General features: G+C 37.5%; 1 protein-coding gene across 4 annotated transcripts in view; it reads right to left on the bottom strand.

Moving 5' to 3' along the window:
- LOC117179584 (suppressor of hairless protein-like) overlaps positions 1 to 15,194 on the bottom strand; it is a 220,530-nt gene that overhangs the window by 22,253 nt on the left and 183,083 nt on the right. Inside the window, exon 1 of one of the 4 annotated variants that reach the window (XM_033371542.1) lies at positions 5,225 to 5,243. The exons of the other annotated variants lie outside the window; for them this stretch is intronic. The gene's annotated coding sequence lies outside the window, so the exon portion shown is untranslated. Of the gene's footprint in view, positions 1 to 5,224; positions 5,244 to 15,194 lie in introns of those variants that run through there. 4 annotated transcript variants of the gene reach the window in all.

Here is a 15,194-nt window from a genome sequence, read left to right as displayed (position 1 = left end):
CTTTTTGGGAGTAATCTTTGATTATAACTTGTCCTTCAAACTACAGGTCGAAGCTGTGAAAAACAAATGTACAAAACGTACATTCGATCCATAATGGAATACGGCTCCTTTGTATATCTTTCAAATAGCAAACTCATCTCCGACAAACTCGACAAAATTCAAAACTCGGCCATACGTTCTGCCCTGGGATACAGCATTTCAACTCTTACTAACATCTTACTCGCGTAATCTAAAGTCAATTCAGTAATTCACCGCACAAAATCTCTCTTTCAATGCTACTTAGCCAAAATTTGCTCAAACAGCGGCTCGCTTACAAATGCAGCTCTTTCAAGCTACCTAACTGCGTTTGAAAAGTATGGAAGGTGCATAATGACTTTGTGAGGTCAGCATGTTTTGTCCCAAACTGAACATTACGATTAAAAAAAGTATCTATCAAAAATCATCTATATTCACTGCAGAATGTCCTGTCTTAAGCGACGCTCTCGACATCGCAATCCAAAATACTGGCTCCAACTTTCTCATTTTCTCAGACTCTCTGAGTGCCTTGCAGAATCTCCAGAGCAACAAAATTAAAATTAACTCCTACATTCCTGAAATCAAAGAAAAATTCAGTCAGTTCATCTCCTCGAATCAAAATGCAAACAATATTAGCTTTCATTGGGTTCCTTCTCACAGGGGGATCCGAGGAAATGAGGCGGTTACCGCTCTAGCTAAGGCTGCTACTTCTTTAAACAGATGTGATATTTCTAAAATACTTTTACTGATTTTTGCCAATCCTTTGATGAAGATTCCATAGTAAATACTCGTATTGAAATTAAAAAGTTTAAACGAAAATTCATCAGGACCATTAACCGTTGCCGGGCTAATCATTAGAATTTGGCTGCCTCGATCTCTTAAATTGAATTCATCGACGATCCAAATGTAAATGTGGCCAGAAACAACAGGGCTTGAACCATATATTGTGGCAATGCCCTACTTGTCACTCTCAAAGACTCAAACTAATCAAAAATTTGAAATGGAAAACGAAAATAAACGCGGCTTAATGTATGGAAATGTTCATCGCTGAACCAAATATCTCTGTCTGCCTCCTCATATTTTTGTTTACAGAAAAATGTAACTTTCATATCTAAATTCGTTTTTATCGCAAATTACTCGAATCTGCGCTTCACTTTTTTCCCTCAGCTTTATAATTAGTGTAGTCATACTATGTAGCTTTTATAAGCCCGTATAAGGTTTGAATAAGGCTTAATTAAAAAAAATGAGAATGTAAAAATGGCGATATAAAATGCAATGAGGCATGTAACTTTAATTCATTATGTTTTATATAAAGTCCAACTGTGATCAAATTGTTCAACCACCTGAAAAATGGAGGCTAAACCGTCTTATCAAATGTTTCAAGTTACAAGTCTTATTGAATTTTATATCTCCATTATTTACATTCTCATCAGAGAAGGCATTGTACGGGGCATTATTTCTTACCTCCCCAACTTTAAAAGTCATGTTCTTAGATTTTCTTTAAATTCTCGTAATATGTTCAGCTGCCCAAAAGTATTTACTCGACAAATTTATAGATCCGGATTACCAACCCTTCCAAGTTTTTATGAGGGGTTTTCTAAGGGCTATTTTTCGCTATTTTATTCTATTTCATAAACGAAAATTTTATTAAAATTTTTAAGCATTTTTGACACAATTTAATAGTTTATTTAACTTTTTTGCAACAAGGGGTATTTGTATTATTTTTTAAACAGTCTGAATAGAAAGCTTGTCTTCTTCGCTTTAAAAAAAGTCTTGAGTAAAAATATGGTTCAGTGAATAGTTCCCGAGGTATAGGCTTAGATGTACAGGCGGTCTTAATGATCGTGCTTAGACGTAATCCTTTAATATTCCGCTACCTAGTTGGCAAGTCTATACCGTTCTTTCAACGCTTTCAAGTTCATCCAGATTGACATAAAGTCAGCTAATTAATGATTGAAGAATGTTCCGGACTGGTCAGAGGAAGTTTAAATTGTTTGTTATTTGTTATAAACAAATAAAAAGTGTAGATTACTCTTTTCAGAAGTGATGTTGATATTTCTCAAAATGAATGATTCCTTATTACTATAGTTCGTCAACTTGCAAGAATTATAGATCCTTCATACACTACATTTCTACTTGTATTTTTATAAGTTACTTGTTCTTAATTCGTTCTTCATGAAGTTATATGCAACACGAATGAAAAACATATGACTTCTAAAAATACAAGTCGGATATTATTGCACCTAACTGCTCACTTATATTTCAATTTTACTCTGAGACAAAGTTGTCTAAAAATAAAAGCATCGTCCTTTTGTCTATTTTGTTTTGAACCAACTAAACATCTTCTTTATACAAACAGACGTATTAGCCTGCAAGATTAAAGAAAGTTTGTCGCAAATGGATAATGTTTTCTACAAAAGCATACTATTCGAGATAAATGAAAATCTTATCAACCTTCATTTATATAAGAGAAAATTTAATTTGATTAAAAACTAATTCTATTGACACACGCAGACATCTACGGAAAAATGTTGGGGTAATTTTTGTGCTAATCCTTTTGACAAAGAAAAGCATTGGAAATCACCAAACTTAAGAAGTTTGTCGATAAAAATTTGAAGCCACTTGCATCAAGAGCCAGCGTGCAACGTCCAGAAGATAAGCAGATTCTAAATGTTCGTGATTTATATAAATGGGCCAGAGAAAATTTAAAGGAAACAGTTGTGCTCTTTACCTCTACAGATGAGCATTCAGCGATGACATTGGAATTAGTAGATCGGTTTACTAAGGTGGTCACAATACCCGGTATTTTCAAGTAACATGTTTTACCAATAATCAGAAGGGACAGCTGAACCTTAAACGTTTTTTTTATGAAGAGAAAATTGATATTTTTCCTAAATCTAAACGTACCTCGAATAGGGACAGTACTTCAAAAGAAAAGAAAAGTAGTAAGAAAAATGATACGACCACTAAAACAACGTGTATTACCAGAAAGAATATCATAGAAAATGTGAATAAGACGAAAGCCAGTGAGAAGAAAAGGCGAACCAATTAAAAAACGCTGTGAAGTGAGACACAAGGGTATCTATGAAAATTAACCACTCCGAATATTGAGAGGCGAGGGAACTCACAAAAAATAAGCATCCCGAATAGTGAGAGGCAAGGGGCTCATTTAAATTAAGCACCCCGAAAAAGTCTGAAATCGCACTCTCAGCTCCACGTGGTAGACTCTGAAAAATATGACTTTGGAGCAGGCTGGGGCGAAAAACCAACATTGTGCGTCCAGGAAACGCCTGGGTGCGGAAAAGTAGCCCAGTCTAATCCGAAACTCAGCACACTTTGAACTTTTGAAATCGGATAATATCTTCTGTCTGTTCTTTGAGGGTGAAATCTCGAAATTTCATTAAAAACAGTAAAATGTAAGGTTTTGCAAAAATGGGCTTAAAATCGATACCGATGCCTTCCAAGGGTGACTTTACGATGAAAAGTCATCAGAGGGTACTTAGAGGTTCGTACCGAGTCGCCAAAGTCACCGCATGCCAATCCTCATGGAGGGGGAAATGGCTCAAAATTGCGTATTTTCGAGTGAAACGCTTAAATAATGAGCGTCTGTGCTATCTCTACACTGAAGCTGGACCCCCCCCCCGTCGCCGGTCTCCTTTTCCCCTCCCCCTCCCTCTGGTCGAGCGTTGTCGAGACTTGTCAGAACCTGTCAATGGCTCGTACTGTTGGCTCACGCCTAATGTTCGTTCACTCGCAGGTGCTAATTGACGTTGTAGTTATAGTTTCTTCTTCTCATTGTCTCGTCGTTGGTTCTTTTGGTGGTAGAGATTCTGGTTCTGCCTGCACTCCCCTCTTTAGTTTGTATGCCACAGCATGTCGAAATTCGCAAAGAGACACTTTGTGCAGTGCCCTATATTTGATCCTCCAAAAGATTTTGGTCCGAACGTTTTGCCAACGAGGGCTGACGTTCTGCGATGTTGTCAGGAGGTTCGAAGGCAAAGGGCTGTTTGTCAGAAAAAGACAAGGAGCCTTCGTTCGGAGACATTTCCGATGAAGTCCATTCCAAACTAATAGTTATTTGTGAATCTGCTTCTATCCCAACGGTCTCAGAGCAGCGCATTAAGGAATGTCTCACAAATCTTCAGAAAAATACACTACGTTGAAAAATTCATTGAAGAGTAAAACAAATTCTCAAAGTAATCAGGATGAGAAAATCGCCGCCTTCAAAGAGTACTGCTCTGAATTCTTTAACATAGCCGCTTGTAAGTGCGTTGACTTGTCTAGGTGCTCCTGTCCCAAGGAAAAGAAGGTTCCAGCCGTAGAGCATGCCTTCTACCTTGACTAAAGAGGTAAAAGACTCATGGGAATCGTCAACGTAGATGTCTCTGAAACAAAAAGAATGCATAAGAGAGCAGAACGTAATGCAAAAAGAGGCAGACTTGAACGTGGAGAGGGTGGGGAAAGCGTTCCTACTGCATCGGCCTCTACATCTTCCTCTACGATTGATATGGATATAGATTTAGATTCCTTCTTTGAGGAAGGTGAAAGTGATAATCCTCCTCCTGAAATTAAGGTAAAGGTTGATGCTTCTACCGATGATGTCGATTTTCACGACATACCACGCAGAGTTGTGCAGAGAAAATCATCGCAGGCCAGACTTGACTTATCTGAAGCAGCAGTAGTTGCTCAAAGATATGGTATAAGTCAACGGGCTGCGGCACATTTAAGCTCGTCTGTACTCCTCGCTGCCAATCGAGCAGGTATGATCTCCCCGGATATTTCTCAAAAATCTCCGGATTTATTAACGAGGAACACATATATTTGGTGGCCGAACCAGGTTCTAAATACGTAGGCCATGTTGTCTCACCATCAAGCCATGCCCAAGATGAGTGTGATTCTATTTATAATTACGTAACAACAGAACTGAATGGAGGCTTCGATGCAGTGGTAGTCGTGGGCTGTGACGGTACAAATACGAGTACGGGCTGGAAGGGAGGAATTATTCGTCTACTAGAGGAACGACTTGATCGTCCCTTGCAGTGGGTTGTCTGTCTATTACATTTCAATGAGCTACCGTTCAGAAGTCTTCTCGTATTTATTGACGGACCTACCTCTGGTCCGAACAAATATTCAGGGCCAATAGGGGGACAACTTCCAACTTGTGAGACCCTCGATGTTGTAAAGTTTAAATAAGTTGAGTGTGACTTACCTGAGATTGAGCCCACTGATCTCAGCTCAGATCAAAGGTATCTTTATGAGATATCAGATGCCATACGGTTCGGAGCGTGCTCTCCTGAGCTGGTCTCCCGGAAGATAGGCCCCATCAACAAGGCTCGCTGGCTAACAACTGCAAATAGAATTCTGAGATTATACATATCAACAAAAAGACCCACAAACAAACTACAAGTATTAGTTGAATACTTACTCACAGTATACGTACCTCAGTGGTTCCACATTAGACGGGATAAGTCTATCGCTGATGTGAGTCGGCACCTCTTCCAAGCAATCAAATTTTTACGGTTTCTTCCTCTGAAGTACCGAAATGTGATTAAAACTTCCATTCAGACAAACGACTTCTCTGCCATGCCAGAAAATATACTTCTTGGAATGGTAACCGACCCTAGGCTCACCGTTCGCCAAGACGCACTCACCAAAATCCTGGAAGCAAAGCATAAGCAACAGACAACTGTTAGATACAATATTGTGCCAAAAATTAATTTTGAAGCTAATGATTACACAGAAATGATTTATTGGGAACAGACAGATGTGTCACTTACCGTACCTCCAGTTTCAATTCCTATAACAGAGGATGAACTTACCGCTAAGCTATCTATGGCCGATGTCTTGACTTGATGGCCAGACTGGGACTTTACATCTTTCCCTTGTCACACAGTAGCGATGGAAAGAACTGTTAGACTGGTAACAGAGGTGTCCAGGCAAGGCATCGGTCCCGACGCTCGGGACCGTCAGATATGCACCACACATCTTTCTCGAAAGACTGTCAACTTTTTTGACACTAAGAAAGACTTTGTGGGTGTAATTAATGACTCTGAGACTTAAATAAGCACGTTATACATATGGTTGGTTGGTTGGGTAGGGCGTAGGTGGAGCCCGATGTGCAGCCACCTCCACGTGGTGGGCTCTGGGTCACTCGAAGTAGTCGAACTCAGTGAGCTAGGAGCTGCACAAGTATTTAAGAGTTTTACTCGAAAATACGCAATTTTGAGCCATTTACCCCTCCATGAGGATTGGCATGGGGTGACTTTGGCGATTCGGTATGGACCTCTAAATACCCCCTGATGACTTTTCATCGTAACGTCACCCTTGGAAGGCATCGGTATCGATTTTAAGCCCATTTTTGCAAAACCTTAAATTTTAGTGTTTTTTAGTGAAATTTCGAGATTTCACCCTCAAAGAACAGACTGAAGATATTATCCGATTTCAAAATTTCAAAGTGCGCTGAGTTTCGGATTGGACTGGAACACTTTTTCGCACCCAGGCGTTTCCTGGATGCACAATGTTGGTTTTTCACCCCAGCCTACTTTACAGATCGTAGGCTAACGACAGGCGTTAATTAAACATTTTTCTGCAGTTAATTAATTTAAAAAGCACTGTTTATATGTTAAAAACTACTAAATGGTGCATTCACTCAAGGAATATTTATGGATAATCAATAATTCTTGTAAATTGGCGAACTATAATAGTAAGGAATTATTCATACTGAGAAATATCAATATCACTTCTAAAAAGGGTAGTTTGCACTTTGTATTTGTCTATAACAAATAAAAAATCATTTAAACTTCCTCTGACCCACCGGAAAATATTCTTAAATCATTAATTAGCTGATTTTATGTCATTTTGAATGAGCTTAAACGCGTTGAAAGAATGGCGAACTTGCACGAGCATCAGGATTGCCTTTACATCAGAACGTACATCTCGGAAACTATTTACTGGACCATATTTTCACTTACGACCTTATTTAAAGCCGAAATTCCAAGCTTTCTTTTAAGATTATTTAAACAAAACTGAGTTGGCAAAAAAGTTAAATAAACAATTAAATTGTTTTAAAAATTCTTAAAATTTGTTAATTTTTTTTTCGTTAATGAAATCGAATAAAAGACTGAAAAATAGCCTTTCGAAAAGCCAGAAAGGAAATGGAAGGCGTTTGAAAATTACTGTCCGGGCATTTCGATTAAAAATGTCGCCCCCCACTACTTGAAGAATGGTGTTAATCGAGGTCTATAAATTTGCTGATTAAGAACTGTTGGGTAGGTGAACGTATTTCAAGAATATAAAGAAAATCTAAGAACATGACTTTTAAATTTGGGGCAGTTGAGAAATAATGCCCCAAATTTGTGTAAAATTTGACCCACCCCCCGTTTCTGTCAAATGTCCTCGAAAAAATGACTCTATTAGATTGGCCTTTGGTACACTCTTTTAGTGTCCCAAAATAAAGGACGAGTTCATTAGCCAGCAATTTTGGATAAAAATTCAAAAAGTAAGCGCATTTTGAATATTTTTGAGACCACTTTTTTCATGATTCGAAAATTCACTGTATGGATAATCATAGTATTCAGTAAGATGAACAATTTACCCTAATCACTTTTTTGATAAATACAAAAATTACCAGAGTTACAGCATTTACAAAATTTCCAAAAACATTTTGACGGCATACAAAATAATGGAACATCAAAAATTACATTTTGGCGGTTAAACTATGTAAAATAGGCAAAAGATAAGTACACAAAAATTGTGATCTTTTTCAAGATCTACAAATTTGTTATCAACCACTTTTTGATAGGATGCGTAGTTTTTGTTTTAATCGTGAAAAACATCATTGATAGTAAAAAAAATCTTCCCGCTGCGTGGGTACATTCTCATTACAACTTTGGTCTTTTTTTATTTCTTTTTCGTCTCCTGTCTTGCCTTTTAAAAGTTTAATTTTCTCAAGTTTTTAATGCTATTTTTTACGATTAAAAAAACAGAACTATGAAAAAATTATTGAGGGCAAATTAATTTTTACATTTTCATCAGAGAACGCATTAGATTTGTGTAAAATATGCCCCCCTCCCGTTGTTGTCAACGGTACACGTTTGAGATCCTTTGAATTCAAAAAACAGGTTTTTAGGAATGTATCTGTCTGTATATCTGTCTGTATGCATGTCTGTCTATCTTTGAGCACGATAACTTATGAAAAAATTAATATATTAGATTAGCCTTTGGTAAACTTTTTAAGTGTCCCAAACTAAAGTTTAAGTTCGTCAACCAGCCATTTTGGATAAAAATTCAAAAGTGAGCGTATTTTGAATAGTTTTGAGACCAATTTTTTCAAGATTCGAAAATTCTCTGTATGGTTTGTATGCTTGTAATTATACTCTTCACCTTACACGCTTTGAAAGACTCCTTTAGGGAATTATTAGGAGATGAATCAATTGGTCACGACAACTGCGTTGTAGAACACGATGTGATACTAAACTCAATTGAGAAATTATGTGTCACTGAGGTTAGAGATGTAATTAAGAAGTTAAGAAACGGTAAGGCCGGTGGGCACACAACAGTATGTGTCTGTTTTAATTCCAATGCATATTATGAATTGTAGTAATATATACTTTTATGGAAATGGTTTACAATTTCAAGGACAAATTCGGGTGCGAAGCACGAGGTACGTGATGAGAATGTGTTCGTTAAAGCAAAAGGAGCTTTAACAAAAGAGAATTTACCATGTACAAATTACTTTTGTCGATTCTTTGACTTTTAGTTTTAAAAAGTCGGTGGATAAATTTAAGGAATATGGAAAGACCGAGCACGAAGCGCGAGAACCAATAGTCGCGCTCTAAGTGTGCTCAAACTTGCTTGAACTCCTGGATAATAAGCAAAATATTGTACTTAGTTCAAATTTTTCTTATTACTTTCCCTGGATTTTTTTAAACTATGATTGTTTTTCAAATTTAAGTTTTCTCTTGTGCATTTGACATACGAGAACATTTGTTTTATTGTAGTTTTATTCAACCTTGAAAAAGACACAAGGCCATGTCGAAACGTTGGTTAAATGTATGGATGTGGACCATTTTTTTTATTTGAACTAAAGTTTGATATTTTATTTGGAACGAATGGCCAAAATGATTTTTCCTCATTGAGAAATTGTTTTACAGAAACAAAGTGAGACAAAGTTAAAAATATTTTAGAAAATTTATTAAATTTATACACAAACCTAAACTGTGGATGTCAATGGTAAGACCCAAAACTAACAAGTTCTACTTTCTAAGCAACTAATTGGAAAAAAATAATAATTTTCGAATTTATAATAATGAAATTATACTAAGAAGGGAATTTATAAATATTATCATAAGTCATAATATTTCTTGTTTGCAATGGCCTAGTATATTATTGAAAATTTGGTGTTAAATTATTTGCAGTGTGCCAAACTGTAATAAAAAACAAAATCCCATCTACAAATAACTTTTAGTTTACAGGGTTAATACTTATAAACTTGTACAGACTGTGAAAACATGTTACAAATCTTGAGATTAACAATACTCAGAGTGGTGTAGTCCAGGCCTGTCCAGAGATAAAGTTTACATCGATTCCAGGTGAAAGATTCGACGCAACAAAAATTAAGCTTGCTAAATAAAGTTTACATGAATCGAAGATAATTTCCGATTTGTAACCTGGCCTGAATAATCTTTCGCCTTATAATCGCTGTATTTTTATTCGAGATGTAGCGAGAATTACGACGCAAGAGCCACTTATCATCGTTTAACTTCATTACATTGGAGAAAAATGGGGATTCCCATCTGTCAGTTGCTTTTTGCGCTTTTTGCTATATTGAAGAGATATATCAGTAAGAAGTTGCAAGCCTTGTTGCAACAAATTTTAACTTTGTTTCATATAAGATGCCAGATATTAGGTTGAGCACCATTAATAAAATTATCAAATTTTTGCTGCTGGATAGAGAGAGTGAGAGAGAGAGAGAGAGGAGCTGCACCACATATCATGCCAAATTTTAGTTTTAATTTCATTTATTATATATATATATATATAAAAAAATAGAAAAACATCAAACACCGGTGTACGATCTAAAGCCAGTGGAGTCTAATATCAACAAAATATCATCAACAAAAAATTGATCGAGCTACTAACTAAAATTTGGCATTCAATATTTGATAAAAAATTGTTTTCAAGCATAAAATTAGTATGTATATGTCGTACAGCTCCTCTCTCTCTCTCTCTCTCTCTGTGTGTTTCACCGACAACTCCCTCTCTGGGTTTTCGTCCCGTTCCGTCGCAGAAGGATGAGGTGATCGCGGGGAAGTAAATCACTTCGTAATCCCACAGACCCAAAAATCACAAACACGTCGCACAGAGACACACACTTAAAGTTTGAGATGAAGTTAATGGAATGAAACACAAAATCAAACGATTGAAAATTTTTATAAAACAGAATTTCTGTAAATATTTTTCGACGTAAAAAAATTAGGGACATCCGCCCTGTTTCAAATCACGAAGAAAACTAAATGAGTAGTCACAGAGGTCCTCCAATCTTACAACTAACGGGGTTCAAATGAACGATGCTTTAATTATTAAAAACGCTGTGGCCGTAATTCTACCTGAAAATTGAGATGAACGATTGCCGGTTCCCTTTAGGAGGCGACAACCATAGTGACCACGTGTTCTCAAAATTTGTTTCGCTTTACAACAGGACAGTATATTTTTGAAAGTTTTTCCACGTTGGTTGTTAAATTTACAAAATTCTCATTACCAGCAATATGACACATTTCCAGCATCAGACGTTTGAGATAGTGACATTCATTCGCAAGAACTTTTCAAAATCGAAAAAATGATCTTTCTCCATACCACGCTTAGTGAGCATTGTCTGTTTTTTAGGGACCTTATTTATGTCTTTAGTGGGCCTCAGGACCGACGTAAGGTCTCTTTTGTTTTTAAACGCCATAGTTATGTAAAAATTCCCGAGAACTCTCGCAATTCGCTTAGATAGACCTTCAACATATGGAATGCTAATAAAATACCTAATTTGCGCGTTTTGAAGTATATTCGTCAACTCTACGTTGTTCATTTTGAGTCAAAATATGTAATCTGAAATTTATATTATCTTTAACAAATTTTTCCGGTTAAAAGTTATCACGAAGTGCGTCTTCCACTAATCGCAAATTTTCTTGATGATATTGTTTATCCGAAAGAAGAATGGCTTTGTGAACCATATTAAAAACTACACTTTTTTGTACTTTTGTCGGTGGTTTGAATCAAAATTTAGGCATCTGGCAGACCAGTTTGGTTTGCGATACCAATAAAACTTTATTTCTTGAACGTCATTCCTGTGAAGAGTTACATCCAGAAAGTTTATCGCCCTATTTTGTTCCTTTTCTAGCATGAATTTCATCTCATAACCATTTGAATTAAAAACTTGTAGAACGTTTTCTACATTGTTTTCCGGAAAAGCTACTAATATGTCGTCGACATAACCGACATACAACGGTACATGAAAACCTATTTTTGGTAAAATACCCGTTTCCAGGTCGTCCAGAACTAAATCTACTAAAATCGGCGAAAGGGCAGAGCCCATTGGTAGTCCTCTTTTTTGAAAATAAGTTTCGTTTTTGAAATTAAAATTTTTACTATTTGTACGTAATCGAAATCCTTCCTCGAAATCTGTCCATGGAATTTTTGTTTTTTCGCTAATTTGATTCCACCTACTACGAACCGCCTCGACTGCCTTTTCTTTCGGCACATTTATAAAAAGGGAAATCGCATCTAATGACGTGAAGACATGATTTTCCGAGATCCTGATATTCCTAATTTTCGTCATTAAATCGAAGCTGTTAAGAACTCTCGATTTAGGAGCTTCAGTAATATTCGCAATGATATTTTTTGTGAATATTGCTAATTGGTAAGAAGCGCTACCTACATAAGAAACGATCGCCCTAAGTGGGGCACCTATCTTGTGAATTTTTGGAAGGCCATTCAATCTCGAATGGTTAGCGTGATAAGCTTTTAACTGTTTCGCGGTGAGTTCATTATTATATTTTTTCGATTCCCATTTTTTAACTAGTTTAGTAGCTTCCCTTGCCATTTTTTTGTTTCACCCCAATTCATAACCCTACATATATTACTCGCGATATTCAGTCTAGCGCGATCAACTTTTTGTTGATGGTATTTTGTTGATATTAGACTCAACACTGACTATTAGATCGTACACCGGTGTTTGAGCTTTTTCTATTTTTACGCCATTATTTTTCCCTAGACCAGCGACTTTAGCAACATTTTATGGTATATCCGTATCCGATAGATTTTTGAGCTACTTATCATTCAGTCTGGTTTTGTGAAATGGGTTCCTATCAGGTTGAGCATCATTAATCAAATCAAATTTTTGCGAGCACTTAAATTTGTGTTCGTCAAATAACTTGGAATTTTTTAAATTCTGAGAGTCATAAAAATTGTTAATCACATCAATCGGTGGCATCGAAGCTATTTTAATTTGCAAGAACTGAACTTACAAGACGATGTGTACACCGTCTCTGAAATTGTCTAGCATATGCCTATAAAACTCATTAACCCCTCCACCAGAGTGATATGTCAAGTACTCTCGGTGATAAATCCCGTTTTTGAAATTATTCAGTGACATCTTTACTGGTTTTTTTAAAGATGTCGCATTTGATTGAACCAATTATTAAATTTGTTTAAAAAAATTTTTCATTAACATTAGGGTCTTATGAAAATACTTAATTTTAAAACATATATTTCTTAAAGTATTAGATTTAAAAATGTTTCCACCACGGATAGGGGTCCTCCTCAGTGCCAGATATAAGACTGAAACAAGTTTTATATATATATCATTAAAAATTTATTATAAGGACAACCTCAGGATTTCACTGGGAGTGGGTGCTAATCTGGAAAATTGCATCCGCTCCCAGCGAAATCGCTGTAATATTTCAACCACAACCACGTCTCATGACCGTGAGATAGGTGGTTACAGTCTGTAACGGAATCAATACGTCGATCCAGCAAAAGCCTCGTGTACTCTGAAAACACGGAGCGACCCAAGGACTACCGTATTCTGCATTTTTCCCGCAAGTGTTTTAGCATATTGTTGACACGCAGGGTTGCTTTTTAGGCCACTAACGAGTGAAAGCTTGGCACCTCCGAGAGCGCCGATGATAAGGACGATCAGTTTAACAGAATATACCGGGTAAAACCGTTGCAACTTCCTTATAAGGTCTCGATACCTCTCTTTCTTTTCATTCTCCTTGGCTATGATGTTTTTGTCAGCTGGTGTCGAAAATTCGATAACGAACATAGTTCGCTTCTCGAAGTCAAGAAGAACCATGTCAGGCCTCGAGTGAGCAACATACACAATTGTCGAGAATATTAGGTTCCAGTATATGCGGCACTTCCCATTCTCGACAATTGAATCGATTTCCCTAAGAGCATTTAGAGGAGCGATATTAAGGTTAATGCCGTAAGAGTGACAGATATGGTAATAAAGCACTCTTAGTGCCGCATTGTGCCTTTGAATGTAGGTCGTTCCCGCGTGAGCTGGACAACTAGATAGTATATGAGCTAAATGCTCGGGGTATGCATGGCACGCCCTGCAGCTATCATCAGGAATGTCTTGACTCAAAATGTGGCGACCGTATTTTAAGGTGGAAATGACACCATCTTGGCATGCAAAAATGAAACCCTCTGTACCAGACTTCAATCCGGGCGATTTAAGGAAAGCAAACGTTAGCTCACAAGACACTGACTGATCCTTCACATTTCTGTGGAAGAAACCGTGCATCCTCTTATCGAGGAGCAGTTCACGAGAGTTTTTCTCTTGTGCTTTCTTAATCCGGGCTTTCAGGAGTGAGTACTCGTGATAGATAAGATTTGATGCATTTTGCTCACCCCTAATACTGAAGTTAAGCCCGAATGTTTCAGCAGCCTCCTCCGCTGCTTTGTACAGAAAGACTCCTTTGCCCACTTCTTTGTGATTCCTGACCATTTTAAGAAGAGGGTCTCTTCCATTTGCAACTCTATGTGCTGTACCCAGAATAATCCTGTTGTGAAGACATTCAAGACTCAATATTTCGCGACCACCTTGACGGCGTGAGATTTACAGTCGCGGAACGAAAGACTTAAGATGCATGCTTTTGTTCATGTGCATAACCTTTCTTGTACCGATATCAAGGGATCTGAGCTCGTTCTTCGTCCATGGAACTACTCCAAATGAATAGAGTACTACCGGGACGGCACGCATGTTCGTTGCATTTTCCTCGCTTTAAATAAACCTTGGCGCATTTGTCTAACCCAAATTCCATTCCAATTTCCTGAGTATATAGCCCGACAATCCCTAGAGCTAGATGTAGTTGCTCTTTGTTTTTAGCATAGATCTTAAGATCGTTTATGTAAAATACATTAGTGACCTTGTACTTTCGATCTGCAGGTTTGCCGTACAACTACCCGTCGGAATGGCGAAGTGCTAGAGATAGTGGCCTAAAGATCTGGCTGAAATGGATGACGAGCTTCGTGGACATTTTTCCGGTGAATCCGACCTCTGGGCTATCAATTATTGCGTGTATAATGCAGCGAGAGCTTTGGCCGATGCGAACCGTAAAACAAAACCAACGGCTGATCATAAGACCAAAAGACGAATGCATCAACTTGCCATAAAGATAGGCTGGGCAAGACAGTACGCGTCCCGCATTCAATGTGTGATTGACTATATCACATCTGGCAGGAATGTTAACGCCAAGGTTCGAAAATTCGTGCGCGAACTCCGGACCCGTTATCACACACTTAACAAGTCAAAGCTGCTGACCATCAGGCAGCATATTGTTGAGAGAATACGGATACTATATGACGCTAAGAGAAGTCTGGAGCGGAGGGAGAGGTGGGTCAGAGAGAATCAGCAGTTTCTCTGTGACCCATCTCGACACTTCCAAGACCCTCCAGTTACTGTCGAACACCCACCCAAACCAGAGGAGGTCGAAGTATTTTGGAGAGAAGTCTACGAAGTTCAGCATAGACTGAACGAAGACTCAGAAAATATAAATAGTTTCAAGGAGTTATGTGTTGCCCTAATAACACCTGATAAAGAATGCTCACCCATCACTACCGAGGAGGTGAAAAAAGTATTAAGAGGGATGAAGAACTATTCCGCACCGGGACCAGATTGTATCAAA

The sequence above is a fragment of the Belonocnema kinseyi genome, chromosome 9 (assembly GCF_010883055.1).
Source record: "Belonocnema kinseyi isolate 2016_QV_RU_SX_M_011 chromosome 9, B_treatae_v1, whole genome shotgun sequence".
In the NCBI taxonomy this organism is placed as follows: Eukaryota; Metazoa; Arthropoda; class Insecta; order Hymenoptera; family Cynipidae; genus Belonocnema; species Belonocnema kinseyi.
Note: the sequence above shows the minus strand (reverse complement) of the source record. Positions and strands in the feature narration are given on the sequence as shown.